General features: G+C 33.3%; 1 pseudogene; it reads right to left on the reverse strand.

Annotated features, from left to right (window-relative positions):
* Positions 1-20,663: 20,663 nt before the first annotated feature.
* Positions 20,664-22,177, reverse strand: LOC120180969 (annotated as a pseudogene).
* Positions 22,178-22,737: the final 560 nt, after the last annotated feature.

A 22,737-nucleotide genomic window follows, 5' to 3' on the forward strand; every position in this document is an offset into this window, starting at 1 on the left:
GTTTTGAAATGCTGCCCATTTCGAAGTTGAAAAGTGTCAAGTGGTCCTTCGATTATTCTTTCGAAATTTTTAATAATAAAAAGTATTATTTTTGAAGTGTTTGTACGTTGTTTAGTGCCAAAATCGTATCATTCGACCCTTCAAGAATGCCTAAAAAATACTTTAGATATGAAAAACACTATACTCGATTAATTTGAATTGTGTTTCTTCTTTTTTTCAAAGTGTTTTCGAACACCCTCTTAGAGCTAAGAGATAAAATCTCGATACTCAAACAGCAAATAAATACCTTAAAATTAACAAAATTCAAATTTTAAATATTCTTATCAAATAATAGAAAATTGATTGAATTTTATCAATTTGTCTATTTATCAATAGAATGACCATCCAGCTCAGTTGGTAGAGCATAAGTTCTTAACCTTGGGGTTGTGGGATCAAGTCCCACGGGGCATTTCATAATTCGGATGTCTCCTACGGAAACTGCTCTCACCTGGCGTTAGAGGTAGCCTACTATTCTACCTCCCCTTACCCCATTACATATGGAATAAGGGTCAGCTAATTTTGTCCAATGAAAATATAACCCATGTGGTCCTCGTAAAAGCGATATTGTCCCACCCTTAGAACAGAGCAAATTGAAAGGACTTTTCATCCTACTACCAATTAATAACAAAACAAAACACGAATTAGTGAAGATAATACGTATATGCCTATCAACAATGAGTAGGAAAATGAGTAAAATGTAGAATTTGGGTGTTTAATTTGATTGGGGTAGTTATTTTGTACGATAGTCTAATTTAAAGTTTTAATTTAAGACGGTTTAATGTTTAAAAAAATATAATTTCTAGATAGAGGTGGGTATACGGGCTACCCCGTTTAGTCTGCGGTTTTGACGGTGCGGGCTTAAATGGAGCGGTTTAAAAAGCCTGCAATCATAAACGGTTTTGAATTTTAAGGCCCGTTAAATAAAATAATTTTAAATGCAATAAAAATAACATTCTAACTTGCTACACCTTTCAAATGATCCAGTAACTTGAAAAGGAAGGTAGCACCGTCAAATATAATAATATTTAAAATTTATTTTAATAGATGGAAATGATTATAAAATAATTTTTTTAATTTTTAATCATTAATATATAACGATATATTACTTAAACTCAATTAAAAAACAATATCACTTATATCACCAAATTGAAAACAAATAAACAATAACCCATTATACTTTATAAAACATGATTATTCAAGGCTATAAAATGAAGATACAGAAGTGTCTGCAAGCAAAAATTCAAACAAAAATTCAACAAAGTCAACATTATAAAAATCTAACAATTTTTCTTTTGTAAAAGCTTTTAAAGTTGAAATATGTTTTCAATTTTTTTTTACTTTTCTTTCTTATTTTTAATCCAAATATTACGTGTCATATGATATATTATTAAATATCATGTGACTTTTATAATTAAATAACGAAATGGATAACATACTTCATGAAAACATAAAGGTCAAAATTAATATAAAATCTTTAAATATCAAAATGATAATGATGTAAATTTATAAGACTAAAATACTATATAAATCTTTTAACTTTTATTTTTAAAATGAAAATAATTTGATACATTGTAAATGAAAAAAAATATCAAGTAACGGTAGAATTATGGCAAATCCTAATAAATTTAAGAACTACAATGGTTATAGTAACATAATATTTAGGTAATTTATTTTCTTTTTCTATAAAATTCTTTAAGTTATTTTCTCTAAAATGTTATAATTTAAATAAAGGGGTTATGCGGGCTATTGCGGGCTACCTACGATTATACCCATTAACCCGCGGTTTAACGGTCCGGGCTAAAGCCCGCATTAAACAAGCTTCAATTTTTATGTCCGAAACTCGCACGGATCACGGTTAAACGGGTAGCCCGCGGCCTTAGCCCATATACCCGCCTCTAATTCTAGATTATCATTTATTCAACCTAAAAGAGTTTTTTGTCCAACCTAAAAATTATATTCTTAATAAGATTTTCAATTATAAACCGATTTTTATCATTTTTAATTTATATTAATAAATTATATTTAAAATTTTCTATCTAATTGGCGACCGACGTTCTCGTAAAGTACAATATTCGTACATGGTAAATCCATGTCTTGGAGTGACTTCAAAAAGTACTAATACAGTATATATATCTGACAATATTTGGAGATTTCCGATGCCGGACAACGTTGTCTACTTTTAGATTTCAGTGTTTGGTTCTTTTCTATTTGATGAATGCGGCCTTTGGGTGCGTGAAATTTGAATTAATTTAAAAAATAAATTTTTTATTTGATTAAAAAAATTAAGCTCAAAATGATTTTAAGTTGTAATTTTATAAATTCAATTCAAAAAAATTTTAAATTCAAATCTAATTATAAAAATAACTCGAACACCTCTAAATTTTTAGTAATTAGTACACCTCTAAATTTTTAGTAATTAGTAATTAATTTTAAGTTTCATTCCTTGGCTTTGTATGATATATATATGACATATGAAGAAATATATATGTATTGTATATGGTTTAAAAAGTCATTTGAATTATAATCAAATAGTATCATAATATTATAAATATTTATAATTAAATTTTAATATAAATTCGAAAACTTGATTCGATTCGAATTTTATAAACCCGACTCAAAAATTCTTAAATCAAATTAGAGTTATAAAATAAGAATCATCACTTGAATAATTCAAAAATTTTAACTCGACTTGACTATATTAAACAATTACTCCATCCACCGTTAAAATCAAGTACAACAGCTTTTTGAGTTTAACTAATTCTCGTCCTTATAGTTGAATCCCGGCACATAAATTAATTTTAGGACTATAATTATCGTAGTACAATATTATTTTTAATTATTTGATATAAATATAAAATTAAATTGTTTTATTTAAAGAACATAAAATTATTTGAAAGAACTCATCAAGGGTTCGTTGGTAAAAAGAAAAAAATATTATTCTCGCAAGAGGTTTTAGGCGTTTTTCTCGAAATATCACCTTTTACTATTAATTTTCTCTGTCATGCACCCTTCAGATTATTTTTCTCGATCTAGCACCCTACCCCGCCGTTCACACCCCACCCTTCCCTATAATACTCTCATTCTCATCACTTTCATCACACCAAATCCTCTCAACTTCTCTCAAATACTCTTATATTCTATTTAACTGTTTAAGGTATATTTTATTATATTTAATATTTTTTAATTTATTTAAATATTTTATTTAATTAATTTTTTTTGCATATATAAAATGGAAGGAGGTCTACTTCGCTTGGATGGAAATCATATATCGTGACATTTTGCTAATACGGTAACATTTTAACGTTTTAATATAATTTAAATTATTAGTAATAATTTATTTATTTATTTAATGCATGATTATTAGTTTAAAAATTAATTTTTGTAATTATTTAATTTAGGAGATGAACCGTGTATTAGATCATTTTAGGAACCTTAAGTTAGTGATACTTAGTTGTGTCTTGTCGTATTTAGTAGAGGTTGGATTCGGTCACATAGGTAGATATGAGGGTCACTGTAGATAGAACCAGACTTATTACTGCCTTAGTGGAGCGGTGGAGGCCGGAGACCCACATTCCATCTTCCGTGTGGAGAGTGCACGATTACACTTGAGGATGTTTCTATGCACCTGGGGCTTACGGTGGATGGAGATGTGATATCGGGGATGGCACACGTTTCATGGATTGCTTTGTACTGGGACTATCTAGGACGTGTCCCAGAAAGTTTTAACGGTGGTCGGATACCGTTAAATTGGTTAAATACCAATTTTCGGGAGTTGAATGAGGGCGCTCTGATGATAAAGTTAAAATGTATGCACGAATATGCATACTGCAGCTGATAGGAGGGTTGTTGATGCCGGAAAAATCGCGCAACCAAGTTCACTATATATGGTTGCGACATCTTGGCGACTTTCGTCTGGCCGGATCACTCAGTTGGGGCTCGGCAGTTTTGGCTTTCCTGTACAAGGAGATGTGTCGAGCCACTAACTACAGGAAAAATGCTATCGGCGGATGTCTCCTGCTGCTGCAGTCTTGGGCATGGTATCGATTTCCCTTTTATGTCCCGTTGTCAAGAACCCATTCGTATTTCGCTAATATTGAGGTAATTATAAAACTGATTTCGTATATTAATCATTTTATACAGTGTATTAAATTTTGTTTTTTTTGAATAGGTGGTTTACTGATAGGAAAAATAATCAGGAGCTACCTGATGATTTAGAAAAAAAATTAGGGTGCTAATCGATCAGAAGGTTGGTACACAGGTATGCATTTTAATGTTTAAAAATCGATTTTAGATTATAGTTGTATATTAGATATTATTTGATAAAAATTATATATATTTGTTTTAGTTTGAATGGGTGTCATATTCTAATGATGATGTAGGATGATGATCCCACCTGAGTTGAGGGGCCCATTAGATGTTTGGATGGTGATGGTCCCTTAATCTGTTATGTGATATTGAGTGGCACTTCACTGATCGCGTGCTCCAATTTGGTTGTTTTCAACCAATTCCGAAAGTACCTCGCAATATAGACGAGTTGCATAGCACAGATATACGCGTAATACCGATACAGATTGGTTGGTGAGCATCATGAGTGGGTCGTGTTGTGGGAGGATCAACATCGGCGCCTTCCCGTATAGAGCCCATTTTTACTGACCTCTTATGGTTGCTGATGGTTATTATGAGTGGTTTAACAGTAACGGGAAATGTTTCTGCTTTCGAGGATGCACGAGGGCGGACTTTCAGCGACGTCGACAGAGATGTTCACCGACACAGCACCATCGTCCCCCGACTCGTGGAAGGAGAGCAGGTGCTTCCGGTTCATCCTCAGCTACACCACATGACCTTCACAACAGCCACTGTCTGCAGTGACTTATATACCGCGACCATATGTGATACCGCGACCATATGTGATGCCGCCACCGCCGTTCCTTACCCAATGTCGCCGCCACCACCGTCACAAAGTTTTATGACCCCTCATGGAGGATATTATGGGTCTATGTTTGCAAATATGACTTGGGGTTCATATCCCACATTTTGGCGGGTTCAACCTCATCACCCATGGCAACAGCACAGACACTTCTGTACAGTTTTCATACTCAGCGATGTCTGGGTTTTATGAGTTTTCCCAGTTTTCGCAGGCCGGTGGATATCAGTCATACACCTCCAAGATCCTTATTCTATGGAGGTGCTTCATCGTCATAAGCTCCTCATCAACCTAATTTAGTTGCTCATGACGTCGACATCGACGACGATGATGGTGATGATGATGACAGCAAGGAGTCACAACCAATGATACGAAGAAATCCTTCTTGAGACCGACAACCACCGCCTGAGGAACACATTCGCGTCGCAGCATCGATAGCTTTGTTATTGTAATTTGTATATCATTTACCATTTATACTTATATAGTTGTTGTATTTAAAATTATATTCAAATACCAAATTGTTATTAGTTTTGATAAAATTTAATAATTGTGTTCGATAACTTTCTTCAGTTTGTCACTTATTATCTTTTTTTAATCGCATATAATGCCAACGTCCAATCTCATATTCTGGTATCGTTTTTTAATCTTCATCAGCGGTTATCGAATGACATTAACTTGAAGTAAATGCAAATTAAAGTATAAGAAAAATTATTTGATAAACAACTACATCAGTTCCTCATCAATTGTTACTTGACGACAGTAGAAGTGGACATGTTTTTCTAGTGTATCCTGGGTTTCTACAATGCCCACATCTTCTGTCTTGTCTAGATCTTCTTGAATATCCATCACAATGAATTCGATTGGATTTTGAACGACCACGCTCCCTCAATAAAGTTAGATTTGGTACAATCGAAAGCCAATCCTGAACCTCATCAGGGTCTTTGTCATTACCTATAAGGGAGAACTCAAATTCGTATACCTTAAAAACTTCAAATAGTAGGTATATGGGATCCACAAAACAGATATAGTCTTGACGTGTATGCAAGTAAGTTGCTATCACATGAGAGCATGGATACTTCAGAGCTAGAAAAACCCGTAGTTGCACGTTTCTGTCCGTAGATTTACTCTTAATGACGCAGCTTCAATCCCTTGAAGAGGTCGCGGTAACTCTGTGACATGAAACGTTTCATGTCTTCTAGAGAAGCTTGTTACAGACATTCCATTTGATGCAACAATTTTTTTTGTAGAACTGTAACTAATCTAGAGTGATAGACATGACCGCCTTGCATCTAGGTTTGAGCTTGTCCCCGAGCTTCGCAAAAAAACCCCAAAAGAAAATATGTAGTTTTTACCAAAGCCGCTACAGGTAAGTGACATGCACCCTTAAGGTTGAATTGATTACCTCAGCCAAGTTGGTCGTCATGTGTCCATATCAATATCCACCATCATATGCGTTCGTCCACTTTCTTTATCGATGAGGCTGATGTAATCGTATCCTTCCTCGTTTTTCTCCCGCAAATGTCTTCTAGAGAAGCTTGTTACAGACATTCCATTTGATGCAACAATTTTTTTTGTAGAACTGTAACTAATCTAGGGTGATAGACATGACCGCCTTGCATCTAGGTTTGAGCTTGTCCCCTGAGCTTCACAAAAAACACCCCCAAAAGAAAATATATAGTTTTTACCAAAGCCACTACAGGTAAGTAACGTGCACCCTTTAAGGTTGAATTGATTACCTCAGCCAAGTTGGTCGTCATGTGTCCATATCGATATCCACCATCATATGCGTTCGTCCACATTTCTTTATCGATGAGGCTGATGTAATCGTATCCTTCCTCGTTTTTCTCTCGTTTTTCTCCCGCAAATCTTTAAGCATTCCTTCAAACATTTGAGGAAGTAGTTCGTAACCTGATCAAAAAATGTATAACTTACTAACTTGCTTTCTTTGCAAAATTAAAATGATCGAAAGAAAACAAACTACATCAGTTTTACTTACCCATGCGCATAATTAATTGACGCTCATCATTCTTCTTGTATCTTCCATGGTAGTTCTCAACAATGTGTCGGAGATAATTCCTATGTTGGACAAAGGGTGGTTGCCACATTAGACCCAAAGACTCCATTGCTGCTATGATCCCAGCTTCGCGATCTGAAGTGACACAGATTTTTTCCCTCGTGATAACATGTGCACGTAAGTTTCAGAGGAAAAAAACTCAAGAATATGTATCTTCTCCTTCAACAAGAGCAAAAGCAACTGGAAGAATGTTGCGATTGACATCTTGGACAACTACCAATAATAAAACTTGATTTTATTTTCCATACAAGAAAGTCCCATCGATCTGGACCACAGGCTTGCAATATTTGACAACATTAACGCACTGTGGGTAAGTCCAAAAAACCCGGTAGAATTGACATCGATTGTGAAGAACTCGATCATTATGGTATGTATAGGAGGTTTTGAAGTCCACAGTTGTCCCAGGATTCAACCTCCGCACCAGCCTAAACCAGCCTGGAAGTTCGTTGTAAGATGTATCCTATTTGCCATGAAGTTTGACAATGGCATTTTGTTTTGCCAACCAAGCTTTTTTATAGGAGACAGTGTACCCATATTGAGATTATATAGCTGAAATCAACACAACAACAGCTATATGAGAGCTTTCTTTTACCATGGGCATGATGGCTTGGCATACACTTCAGAGTCCAAGTTGGGATGATCTGGTTGACCCCTCCAGCATAACATGTGTAAGGACCATTGTATACTGTTAGTTCTCATATGTTGTTTTTCCTCTTCCACTTCGCTACGCGAACCATCCAATTGCATCCATTTTCGCGTCGGGCACAGTAGCATACATATTGTTCTATCGTGGAGCGTCGACTCTCGATTGAACAAATTACGGAAATTGTAATTTTTATAGCCATCATCGCTTCTTCTTTGCTTGAAAACTCCATGCTTAAAGATAACTCACCATTATTTATTGATGAGTAATATCCATAGTCACCGAGATGAGACATATCCAAATTCTGGCTCGTACATTGCACCATAATCAGCTTCATACATATGCTGGAGGGTCAGTTTGTGCCACATTTAATGGAACTTCATCTACATTATCATCATCATCAAAGTTGAATTATGGTGATTATGGGTGAATGAATATCTCTTCCCAGCATCATCCGTACCAGGCTCACGAAGCGATTCTTTGGTGGAGATGATGGTTCCTCCATACCTCCACATTTAGGTCGAAGAACCTACTACTTGCACATCTTCCCCTTGAACTAGAAGGCATATCGACATTGAGATCGAAAAAGCTCGCAGTGGAATAGCTTCCCCTGGAGCTTGAAGCCATCGTGTTAAATGAAAACTGCACAGATTGTTGCGTCGATGGCATCTCCATATTAAGGTTAAATAAATTTCCAGATGTCTTCCCATTGAACTGGACGCGATGTTGCCATACGGATGTTCGTGGACCCACCTCGGTACATATCATAAGGAGTTGCGGATGAATGCCTCCCATTGAAGTTAATGTGACGACACCATGATGCGGATTTCCCATTATGGCATTAAAATATTACCATTATTGTAGTCGGGCTGTCAACTTGATCAACTTGTTCAGACACCCATAGTGAGAGCTTAATGACTAATCCCGAACAACACGCACTTGAACAACTTTGCATACATCTCAATATCGTTGTCTGAATAATTATTTGAGAATCAGCCACATTTCAACATCATCATTGTTCGATAGTTCGAACGCTGTATAAGTTAATGGCAACAATGATATTGGAAATCTGTAATGCAACGACGATATTCTTCTACTACTTCCAAATGACCTTCCTCGAAATCTTCGTTATCAGCTCCTCAGAGTTATGCTTCTCTTGAATGATATTTTAACACGCTCATTTGATATGAAAACACGCCGGTTTCATCTTCTCGAATTTCTCCATCATAATAAACAATAGCTTAAAGTCGCGCATTCTTAGAGTTTAAAAGTGCGACAATATTATATCTACAAAAAAATAACTGAAACCAAACCTATTAATAAATAATATATGATCGAAAATATAACACAATAATTTTTTTACACATAAACGTAAATAATTTAAATAATATATTTTATATTAATACCTACACCGCAAAAATATTTCGACGTATGCTCCTGCTTTCCCCTTGAACTGACACATAAATTAATTGAAAACAATTACTATAATATTTTTTCAAATAATCATAATAAACAATAAGTATAATAAAAAATATTATAACAAAATTACCTTATACGAAAGATCGAACGAACTTTTAACTTTGAATCAAATATAAGAGGATTGTCGGTGTTATTTACTGTTGAAATGATTGTTATAAATTTCTTGTTGAGAGGGAATTGGAGAGAGTTTACGGGAGAGGGCTATTTATAGCCGAAAGAGGATGTTTTAAAGCGAGAGTCCGGGTAAATTATGCAAAGCGCGGTCTCTGCACCGCACCTTGCATTATGCGTGTCTGATAATTGAGCATGTGATAATTAAAAGCATGACCCCTGTCCCGCGCTATAGCCCTACGTGGCGTAAGGCGTTCCCTAGGGGCCGCGCTTTAGACACGTGTGTCCATGTCAACATAAAGCGCACTGTAGGGGGCGCCTTACCCCACGTGGCGCCATATCAGCGTAAAGCGCGCTGCAGGGGGTGCGTCTTACTGCGAATGGTGTTAGATCGGGAAAAATAGTTTGAAGGGACAAGAAAAATTAATGGTAAATGTGATATTTCAGGAAAAACGCCGAGGTTTTAGAAGTTGCGTCGTCTATAGCATGTGCTTCGTCTATAGCATGTGCTTGCATTGTCAACTGGTTAAGAAAATTACCAACATATATTACCTTATAATTACTTTAAATTGTTAAAAAGTTATCTAAAAGAAAATTTTATTAAATTATCTTTGTGATATATTTAATTTTAAATTAAAAATATTTTGTGTGAAAATTCATTAAATTATTTTTAGTATGTTGAAGCGTAGGTGGGCACTCAGTATTTTTTATAACTCACATGCTGTTATTAATACGAACCAAAATACAAATATAATACAAACACTGGTTGTCACTAGTTTACAAACAAAACCCCACTATACAATGCTTTGCTAAACTATCACTCGTATTTTTTTCACTATTTCACTCACACACTTATCATATTTCATATAATACATACATCAACTATTAAGCCTATAAGCATTAGAACCGGCTCCATTGTTCATTGTTGAAGTAAAACTCTATGCTTTCAATATTATCTTTTTTGCCACCTCGATTATTCTCCATCAAGTATCTTACTTGTTGCTGCCAAATGTTTCTTGCAACTGCCACAATTTATAAGTGTTTACTTCTTTTACCACATAATTGTTGCCTCATTTAATTTATGGTTCAAGTTGCTTCCATTTAATTTTTATGTGTGATTATTTTCATTGCATTACAGTGGTTAAATTCCCTTATTTGTTGCCCTCTTTCTTCAAGTACCAAGTGTGTAACTCGTAAATATGCATGGTTTGCTGACATCCACAATGTAAAATTAAGTTTGAATTCTAACCTTCCTCCTCAAACTTGATTTTTCATTCCAAGCTTTTCTTTGAGTTTGTGGAATACGTCTGCTTTCAATGACTTTGTGAAAATATATGCTAATTGATATTCGGTTCGACAGTAGATTAACTCCACATTTTTGTTCTTCACCTGCTCTCGTATAAAGTGATACTTTGTATCGATATGTTTGATTCGGCTATGGGAAACTGGATTCTTGGCAAGAGAAATTGTAGACTTGTTATCGACATAAATTGTAGTCGGTTTTTCTTGTGTCAAATTTAGTTCGTTCAAAATATTCTTTAACCATATTGCTTAGCAAATACACGTTATTGCGGTTATGTATTTTGCTTCACATGTCGAAAGAGCTACCGTTTGTTGTTTCTTTGAAGACCATGAAAATACTGCAAAAATGATATGGAATAGATACCCAGAAGTATTTTTTTTTATCATCTACGTCTCCCCCATTATCACTAATAGAATAACCAACTAACTATGAATTTTCTGAATGCGTGTAGAATAAACCATGATATGTCATACCTTTGACATAACTCAAAATTCTCTTTGCTACTATCCAATGATCTTGTTTCGGATTCTCCATAAATCTGTTTATCGATCCCACAACATACATTATGTTGGTCGTGTGATAGTTAGATACCTTAAACTTCCAATGATACTTTTGAATAACATCGGATTCACTGGCTCTCTTGTTGAATTAACATTTCATCTTACATTTGCTTCACTTCGACTCCAAGAAAGTATGACATTTCACCAATATCTGACATTTTTAATTCTTTAGTCATATATTTCTTGAAATCATTAAACATACTTGGATTATTTGATTAAAAAATAAGCATGATATAAGCACACGATCATGATATCACCATCTTTATTTTCTTTGTTTATAAGGCATGCTCGTATGGACTCTTTATGAACCTATTTCTTTGCAAGTATTCATTTATTCTCATGTTCTACGATCTGGAAGCTTTCTTCAGTCCACATAGAGCTTTCTTCAATCGATAAACTTTGTCTTCGTGCCTCTTTTTAATGTATCCAGGTGGTTGCTCAATATAAACTTCTTCTTCTAGGTAGACATTTACAAAGACTGACTTCACATCCATTTGATAAATCTTCCATTTATTTTGTGTTGTTATTGTTGTGAGAAGTCGGATGGTCTCAATCCTTGCTACTAAAACAAATACTTCATAATAGTATATTCATTGTCTTTGTTTGTAGCCTTTGGTAACTAGTCTTACCTTGTATTTCTCAACCTCTCATTCTTTGTTGGTCTTAGTCTTATTAACCCATTTTACTCCAATTGGGTTGTGTTCTGATCAGGTTGTTAGCTCCCACGTATCATTTTTCTATTGATGCAATTTATTCATCCATTGCATTCTTCCATTTATCATCTTCAATTAATTCTTCATATGTTATTGGAATATTATTCACAAGTAAGCAGAAAAGTGAAACACTTTGTAATTCATAATCATTATACCTTTCTGGAATTTTTCTTTCCCTAGTAGATCTTCAAACTTCCGTTGGAGGTACTTCAGAACTTCCTATTATATTGCTACCATTGCTACTGTTGCTTGATGACGATGGTGTATTTTGTTGAGGACCTTGATCATCATTTTGTTCATCTTGATTGATAAGATCATCGTCATCTTTATCTTCATTAAAAAAATAGTCCTTCAACTTTCTTTTCTTTTTTACTCCATTTTCAATTTTCTGCTTCATCGAACTCGACATCTCTTGAAATTATTACCTTTTTAGTAAGAGAATTATTTAACCTGTAGGTTTTGCTTCTTTCATCATAGCCAATGAAAATACGTTTTTATCCTCTATCATCCAGCTTCTTTCTAGTCTGTTCAGGAACATGGGCATATGTGATACACCCAAAAATTTTGAGGTGTCCAACTCCTGGTTTCTGACTATTCCACGCTTCATTTGGTGTCATATATTTTACACTTTTTGTTGGACATTGGTTCAGTTGGTAAACCGCACATCGTACAACTTCGGCCCAAAAATTTATCGGTAGGTGTTTATCTTTTATCATGTTTCTTGCCATGTCAAGGATTGTGTGGTTCTTTCTTTCAGCTACTCCATTTTGTTGGGGTGTGTATCTAACTGTCAACTGATGGATTATGCCATGTTCTTTACAAAAGTCCTCAAATAAATTTGATGTATATTCGCTTCTTCTATCTGATCTGAGTAATTTTAAATAGTGATCGTTTTGTTTTTCCACCATTGCTTTAAATTCTTTTAATTTTTCTAACGCTTATGATTTTTCTTTCAAGATGTAAATCCAACATTTTCTACTAAAATGATCAACAAAAGTTATGTAATACATGTTACCACCAAGTGATGGTATGTCAGAAAGATCGGCTATATCAGTATGTACTATCTCCAATAGCCTTCGAGCACACCAAGATCTACCAAGTTCAAAGCTTTGTATGTGTTTTTTTCATGTAATGCAAGTATCACATAATTGATTTGGAGGTTAACCTCTGGCAATCCTTTCACCATACTTGCTTTTGATAATAGCTTCAAGCTCGAAAACCCTAGATTCTTATCAAATAATAGAAAATCCTGATTGAATTTGTATCAATTTGTTTGTTGCTCAATGAAAATTTTAACCCATGTGGTCCTCGTAAAAGCGATATTGTCCCACCCTTAGAACTGAGCAAATTGAAAGGACTTTTCATCCTACAACCAATTAATAACAAAACAAACACGAATTAGTGAAGATTATACGTATATGCCTATAAAAAATTAGTAGGAAAATGAAGTAAAAATGTAGAATTTGGGTGTTTAATTTGATTGGGGTAGTTATTTTGTACGACAATCTAATTTAAAGTTAATATAAGATGGTTTAATGTTATAAAAAATATAATATTTTAGATTATCATTATTTAACCTAAAGGTTGTTTTGTCCGACCTAAAAAATTATATTCTTAATAAGATTTTAGATTATAAACTGTTTTTTTTATAATTTTATAATTTTATATTAATAAATTATATTTAAAAAATTTCTATCTTATTGGCGACCGACGTCCTTGTAAAGTACAATATTTGGCACATGGTAAATCCATGTCCTTGGGGCTTGGAGTGACTTCCTAAGAGTACTAATAACAGTATAAATATCTGACAATATTTGGAGATTATCCGATGCCAGACAATGTTCTGTTATACTTTTAGATTTCAGTGGTTTGGTTCTTTTCTATTTGATGAATGCCGCCTTTGGGATGCGTGAAATTTTACTTAATTTAAAAAATTAATTTTTATTTGATTAAAAAAATTAAGTTTTAAATAATTTCAAGTTGTAATTTCATAAATTCGATTAGAAAATTTTTTAAATTCAAATCTAGTTATAAAAATAATTTGTTGGAATAATTTTTAAGTTTCAGTCAAGCTCCTCAGCTCTGTATAATATATGTATATAACATGTGAAAAAAATATGAAAAAATATATATGTATTGTATATGGTTTAAAAATCATTTGAATTGTAATCAAATAGTACCACAATACTATAAATATTTATAATTAAATTTTAATATAAACTCGAAAACTCGACTCGACTCGAATTTTATAAACTCAACTCAAAAAAATCTTAAATTAAGTTCGAATTATAAAATAATACTCATCAACTTGAATAACTCAATTTTTTAAATCGTCTTGACTAGATTGAACGTTCACCTCAACCACCATTAAAATCAAGTACAACAATTTTTTTTGAGTTTAACTATTTCCCGTCCTTGTAGTTGTATCCACGGCACATAAATTATAGATGCTCATTTTGTCTGAGACTTTATCCAAGTTTCATTTGTATTTTCACACACATATATATATATAATACAAAAGATTATTGGGCTTTATTTGGTTATATATATAGTGTAGGCGTGTTATATATGAATATATGTTATTATTATTATGTGTGAATACATATATGCTATTAATATATATATATATAATAGGTCTGTGAATAGATATTATTATTATGTATGAATATGTGTGTCTATATATATATATTATTTATTAATGATGTGGTAATTATATATTGATGTGGGTATGCCTATCTATCTATATATATATATATATATATATATATATATAAATATGTTTCAAATGGTTATATTAATGTTATATATGTAACACATATATGATTATAATATAATATATATAAGCTAAAAAATAAAACAAATATCTAAATGTTTATTAATATTTTTTGTAAGAGGCCCAGATTACAAATTAAAATTCAAAAGGACAACAGAAGCAAGTAGGGGCCCAAATATTAGCGGAACCCAGCAGCGGCCCAAGTTGTTAGGGTTTGAAGGAAATCCTAGCCTCATTCTCGCGTCCGCCGCCGCCAAAGGATACAAGTTGTCCATATCGGTGCATTGATGATACGCGCGCCTCTCCAGATGCCTCACGTGCCTGTGTTCGGTCTCCGCTTCACATCATCAGAATCACATGCAAGGAATGGGAGCAACACAAAAAAGAAAGTCAGAAAATCAGTGACAAAAAAAGAAAAAAGCAAGCAAAAAAGAGGGAAAATGATTTTGTTTTTGGTTTTTTATCCATGCAATCCGGATATATAACCCGAACTCAAACATGTAAAAAGGAGGAGCTTTGTAACAGTGATCTGCTTCCCCATTCGAGGAGAACCAAACAAATACACAGTAAAGAGAAAAAGCTTTCAAAGGTCTCAACTTTGTTCATTTTTTTCCAGAATCGTTTTTATTCAAACCAAATCAATAACAGTAAAAATAGAGAGAGGGGTAGAGTTTACGTTAGTCGTAGACCCTCGTCGTCGGAGCTAGGGTTGTGTTCGGAATCTCGTCGGTTGCAGGTTGTTGAGGACGCAAAAGGTCAAAGCTTTAGACCGTTTAGGGTGTTCGTTTAGTATTTAGGGGTCGTTTTGGTGAGTTTTAGTTTTGGTTTATGGTATAAAAAAGGGAGACGTTTGGATCGTTTTAGGTACAGGTCAGGTTCAGGGCATGGAGGGCATCCCTTTCAAAATTGACATGTAAGATACCCCCGAAAGCATCACTCCACTCTATTCAAATAATTGGATTAAGGGTAATATCATTTCATTTTACGATTTTCGTGAAGTGATTGTCTTAACGTATAAGAAGGTTACTTCCGACGTTTATAAAATAAAATCGTATCCCATCAAGTGAAAACCTAAAAATTCAACTACACCTAAAATTTGGGGAATGAGAGAAAAAGAAATATTATTCTATTTAAATCTTTCGAGAAAAGATCGTTAGAACCTATAAAAGATCTGATATCGACGTCTTTAAATAATCGAACATTCTTCTTCTTTTTTAAAAGGATTGGTAATTCATATTTAATTTTTTATTTTTATCATCATTCATGCATTTGAAATTAAAATTAATAAGGAATCTTAAAATGAAATTGTAATATTTCTTTATTTTGATTGAAGTAAGAATTGGTTGCTTTAAGGTAGGAGAGACTATTCAAAATTGACATGTAAGATACTCTCGTAAGCATCACTCGACTCAATTCAAATAATTAGATTAAGAGTAATACCATTTCATTTTATGATTATCATGAAGTGACTATCTTAACGTATAATAAGGTTGCTTCGACGTTTTTAAAATGAAATTGTGTCCCGTCAAGTGAAAACCTAAAAATTTGACTACAACTAAAATTTGGGGAATGAGAAAAAAAGAAATGTTCTTCTATTTAAATCATTTGAGAAAAGATCGTTAGAACTTATAAAATGTCCGATCTCGACGTCTTTAAATAATCGAACATTCTTCTTCCTTTTAAAAGGATTGGTAATTCATATTTAATTATCTTTTATTTTTATCATTATTCATGCATTCGAAATTCAAATCAATAAGGAATCTTAGAATTGAATTGTAATATTTCTTTATTTCGATTGGAGTAAGAATTGATTGCTTTAAGGTATGAGAGACTATTTCTTCTCGATAAGAAATAATTAAATATTGTCGTTTTCCGTTTTAAAATTCAAAGAATATTATTTGAAGGGATCTTAAATTAAATTAAATTCGAACTTGTAAGATTCATTGCAAAGACAACTAATTAATTGACTATGTACCGATTTAGAGCACTGTGGAGGTGTTAATCATTCACCATGCGTAATCGACTCCCGAACTCAATTTAGGAGTGGTGATGGTTGTGACGAAACCAACCGGTAAGGGATGGTCGACAAGTTTAGGGGTTTAGAAATTTTAAGGGTTTTTTGATTTTTTAAAATAGGGTTTTTTCTCGCAAATAATAATAATATTTTAAATATTTTTTTAAAATAAAAAGAAAATAAAAACTTAGCATGTGTGGCAAACACTGATGGTTAACTGATTTTTAATGGATTTTTTAACGTTTTATGGTGTATGCACTTAAAATATAAATTGTATATCATTAAACACTTATATTGACCTAAAAATTAAAGACATAAATAAACAAAAGTATAATTTAAACACTTATTTTTATTATTAAGTTTATTTTACCCTAATTTTCAATAACGCTCCTTCCTCACCCTCTTATTAACTTATTCTATGCTCACTAACCCTTCGTTCTTTCTTTTATATAATAATAATATAATAATAATAATAATAATATAATAATAATAATAATAATATAATAATAATAATAAATTACTCCATTTCTTAACTCGACAATTGAAAATGAATTATAAATATTTAATATAAAATAATTCGTAAAAATTCATTATCATATCAAAAACCAGATTTCATAAAAAGAAAAATAAATTAGACAAATTAAATGCCAAAAATAATTTATATCTATTTAAATAATAATTAATAAAAAATATACTTAATTAATTAGATTAAATTTTTAAAATTCGAGATATTACGTTACTATAGACACCATCAACGTTGCAGAAGAAGTAGAGGAACTAATCATATTGTCCAATAAAGGACCTTCACTATCAAACCATGAATCATTCCAAAATATAAGTAGACGAACCATTGTAAACTTATTTAAGTTGTACTTTTCTGTATTATAAATGAAAATCAAATTGCTAATACCTAACTTATTTAAAACACAAAATATTCTTTTAATATTCTTAGGTGATTATAATATAATATATGTTCATAATTTTTATTAACCATTAACAATGCATACACATTCTATAGATGTAGTTCGAACCTAAAACCTCAAGAAATAATAACATTCTTTTTAATCACCAACACTAAATAGATTAAAAAAACATTTATATAAGCCATTGTTTCTCGACCTTATTTATAAAAAAATTAGCATTGTATATAAATATTATAATCCAAAACAAAACTAATACATTGCTTGAATTTAGCAGATAATACTAATAATAAATATATTTATGATTACTAATTATTATTATTATTAGAGAAAATAATCTCAGTGACCAAAAATCTCAGATAATATACGATTTTGACCATTTTTTTTTGGATTTGCGAAAATGACCAACAAAATCGCAATGCGATCTCTAATTCGCATTGCGATCTCCACTATCGCAAATTCGCATTGCATTTCGAGTTGCGATAGTTAAAAATCGCGTTGCGATTTTCTATTTCGCGTTGCGATTTTCCATTTCGCGTTGTGATTTTCCATTTCGCGTTGCGATAGTCTACAGTTGTCGTTGCGATTTTCCAAATTCGTTGCGATTTTCCAAATTCGTTATGATAGTCTACAGTTGTTGTTGCGATAGTTTACAAATTCGTTGCGATAGTCTACAGTTGTCGTTGCGATTTTCCAAATTCGTTGTGATAGTTAAAAAAAAATTTGTTTCTTAAGAATTTTCTCTAAAAAGATAGTATCCGTGCGGACGTGTCGAAGACACGTATTACCACGACCACGACCACGACCTGAGATGAGACGGCGGCGGCGGCAGCGCGCGAGAGTCCCCCTTGTTCTCTTCCACTCAACAAGGAAATGGAAAATTCAAGCCTTAAATACCATTCCCAATAGTGTTTCCAATACTATGTGGGATTGAGCATTACCAACACCATAGAATCTTAGTTCCCGACCACCACTTACTAATCAAAGAGACCGAAATATGAAGGGACTGTTAAACTGCATACATAAGCATCTGTTTTAGTGCTTCCTTGACTATGTAATGAGCATGCATTTCTTTGATATATGTGTATTTTTCTAAATCTCTGCATAGGAAAATGCTAATAGAATATAGTAAATAAGTACAGACAGTTGTTTTCTCCTCGAAACATTTCTATTCAGTTAATATTATGGTAGCAGAACATGTGAAAGTATTAGATAATCTTACTTGATCGGAGGTTTTAATGCGTCTTATGATGGTTTTCATGAGTATCAAGAGTAACTTATTGGAAATTAATTGCTAAAATGATTGGTTCAAGGGCTTGATTTACGGTGTCGTCTGTTATTGATTGAGTTAACAATAGTTGTCTATGTTCATTCCCCACTGTTTTTGAAAGTCAAGTTAGGGAAGTAGCAGTGAACTAGATATGACTCATGCCTTTCAAGTGATAATGGAAAGAGATCTCAAATCTGTGGTCTGGTATATATCTTTCTTGTTCTTTAATCGAATGAATCTGAAATAATCAAACGGTTTTGATATGTGGTTGGGAAGTAAGATTTTATGGTGTTGGTAATGCTCAATCCCACATAGTATTGGAAACACTATTGGGAATGGTATTTAAGGCTTGAATTTCCCACTTCTTTGTTGAGTGGAAGAGAACAAGGGGGACTCTCGCGCGCTGCCGCCGCCGCCGTCTCGTCTCGGGTTGGGGTCGTGGTCGTGGTCGTGGTCGTGGTAATACGTGTCTTCAACACGTACGCGCGGATACTATCTTTTTAGAGAAAATTCTTAAGAAACAAAATCTTTTTTTTAACTATCGCAACGAATTTGGAAAATCGCAACGACAACTGTAGACCATCGCAACAAATTTGGAAACTATTGCAACGACAACTTGAAAAATCGCAACGCGATTTTTAACTATCGCAATGCGAATTTGCGATAGTGGAGATCGCAATGCGAATTAGAGATCGCATTGCGATTTTGTTGGTCATTTTCGCAAATCCAAAAAAAGTTAGTCAAAATCGTATATTATCTGGGATTTTTGGTCACTGAGGTTATTTTCTCTTATTATTATTATCACCAACTAACACGTTTGAGTGGTTCAAATGTTTACATCAATATGTACTTAGGTAGGGTATGCCCAAAATTGACACATTAACATATTGTATACAGAAAATGAATTAAGAAAAATAAATAGCTAGTTTAGAAATTTAATTACAAAATAAATGATAAGCTGCAAACATTGGCCCTTAAATTAAATCAAGTTTTGGTCTGCAATTATAATCCAATTGGATCTGAGGCCCATGCTTATAACCATCGACTATTAAATGAGGAACATTTCGGGTAAATTTAAAAGCTTAGATACCGAATTTAAGAAATATTACATACACACGCAAGATTTTATGTTAGGAGATGAATGTATAAAATTTTAAAAGAAACGTAATTTTTTTTAAAACGGAACGAAATTATAAAATTTAAATAAAGTGGCCTATTTAACTTGAAATTTGAAAATATTATGGATAGGAAACAAAATTGAAAAATGTAGGTGTTAAATAATTATTTTAAGATATATGTTATTTGTTATAGTACACATAAAAACGCCATACTTATATGACAAATTTCGTAAAATATATTAAAAACACAAATCGTCATGAATTTGATGAAATTGTATGGAACTCGTCATGCATTCATGATGAGTTCTAATTATTTATTATATTTTATAAAACTAATCGCGAGAATACAATGAGTTCTAAAAATACTATAACAAACAACCTAGTTCTCAAATTAATTTTTTAACACTTATATTCTCTATTTTTTTCTCGTTGGATTATTTGTCCAACGAAATCGACATTTTTATCTTTATTTGTATGTTCATAAACTTTTCTTGGAGTTAATCAGGAATGGACTGAGGGTAGGACAATTGTCCCCTAAACTTTTCAATTTTTCTTATATTTAATTTTTGTGTATTTCTATTGATAGTCTATTTTCATCCTTCTAAAATTTTATGCATGGTGTTGATGTTGTAAGAGAGACGAAGGGAAGAAAAACTTCGTGTACATTAATGTGACTTTCAAACCATGTTATTAGCAACTATTCTACGTACATAATTCCCCAAGCTGCAGTTTTTGTATTTTAATTCCAACTGAAGGTTTCTTCATTACATAGATTTTATAGGTGTCCGAGGCAGTGTTATTCAGCGTTAAACATGAGTTTCTTACACTAGAACACGATGTCCTTGCTTGAACAACATGCTCCCCTGCATTCATCACACACCCAATGTCTGCCAAAGCACTTCCTTTCCTGCTTGCCTTTACCATCCAACTTTGGCTTCATTTTATCACTTCCTTCCACCAATTTCTTCAACTTTTTAAGCAATTTCTCCCTCTTGGAGCCAAACTGGACCACCTTTTGTAACACCTAAGGAAGGCTCAACCATGTCTGGACCATCTAACTGCTGCTCGATTCTAAACCCTACATTTTCTCCGCCTTCTTCGATTTCTTGTTCGAGATGATCCTTGCTCCCCTCGATATACTCTTGCAGCGGTTGATATCGCTTCAGCTCGTACGTCAAGCACGCGTTGCACCATCTTAAGTATATAAGTTCTTTAAGTTCTTCAGCTCTCTCCTTCTGAACTTGTTCATAGTCATTTGCAAGTTTGTTGTATTCCTCCCTAGTTATCCCCTCTTCTTCAGTCTGAAAATACAAATTAGAGTCTCGGTTAGAATTTCTCGAACTCGAATGTCAATGTCGGATACGAGTACTTCAAGAAAACAAAGAGTACGAAATGTGAGGTTCCTAAAGGTAAATTTGCATACCTTTGAGATTGCTGAAAGTGATTCCTCTGCTGTTTCCAATTTCATTGAAAGCTCATTTTCTGATCCTGCAATTGATCTATGAGAGATTGAGTTCTTTAACTGATCCTCTAGTTTCTTGATGACATTGCTTCTTCCTTGTAGATCCTCACCATTTCTTCTAATTTCTGCATCTTTAGCTACAATCTGTGAATCTTTTTCTCTTAAGAGCTTGTCTTGGCCTTTTGTTTTTCTCAACAGCCTCTTTACTTTCCTCTCGAGTAATCCATTCTTTAATTTCCAATGCTCAACCTGCTCCACTACTCTTAAATGTTCCATAACTATATTTTCGACCCTTTTGTTCTCGGCCACCATGGAAGAAAGTTCTCTTCCAGAACTGTGCAGACAATGTCTCCAACAACAAAATGTTCTTAAGCTCCATAAGCACGGATTCTTGTTCTTTAAGATCGCAGAAACGAAGAAACTTCCTTTCTAATTCCCATTCTCTCTTCTGAAGTTGTTCGACTCGCGTTCTTAGGCCTGAAATCTCTTCTTCGTAAGCAATTCTGTTCTGAATTTCCAAACTTTTAACCATGCTCATAAAATCAGTCCTTGTCAACTTTTCTCCTTCATCTCCACTGGTAGAAGATGTAGAATTAAGTCTTGCTCCAACTCTGAACTCTTGAGAATCAGCTTCCATTGAAGAAGCTTCAAGGTTTATTCTTCCTTTGGTTATGATCCTGGCATAGATAAACCCTGCAACAGATAGCGCCAATGGAATGCCAGCTTAAGAAGCACTGGCTTCAGTACTTGAGCTTTTGATGATGAACTTTCCATGGCGAAAAACTCAGCTTCTTAATTTGATTGTTCAGATAATCAAATCGTAAAAGGAATGCAATTGCAGAAACAAGGAAACGGGAAACAGAAATCTTGGGAAAGTTTTGTTTAATTTGTATATGATGTTTGTTTTCATATAAAGCTATAAAGAGAAAGATTCTTAAACTTTATGCTTAGATGAGCTTTTCTTGGCTTAGAGGAATAGGTGGGATGCTTTTTGACTACTCTAAAGGCTTAATTGCGCCTCCTTCAATTCATGTTCATTGGAATCTTATTCCTTTTCCCTTTTCTTCCTTAATGAACATGCTGATCGAACCAACGGGATGGTTCAAGTGGTAAGCAGTTTGATATCACATGTCTTGAGTTTGATACTTTGCGCATGTAGAAAATCTTCGTTAAGAGTCTCACACACCAAAATCAAATGTACGACACAGATCGATCTAGATTAATCAAACCATAATCCTAGAAAATTGGGAAGGCAACAAAAACAAACATGCATGATCCAACTCTTCTCAATCACACCTCATCATATCTTCCTCATGAAATTTGTACCATTGTTA

The sequence above is a fragment of the Hibiscus syriacus genome, unplaced genomic scaffold (assembly GCF_006381635.1).
Source record: "Hibiscus syriacus cultivar Baekdansim isolate YM2019G1 unplaced genomic scaffold, ASM638163v2 tig00112503_pilon, whole genome shotgun sequence".
In the NCBI taxonomy this organism is placed as follows: domain Eukaryota; kingdom Viridiplantae; phylum Streptophyta; class Magnoliopsida; order Malvales; family Malvaceae; genus Hibiscus; species Hibiscus syriacus.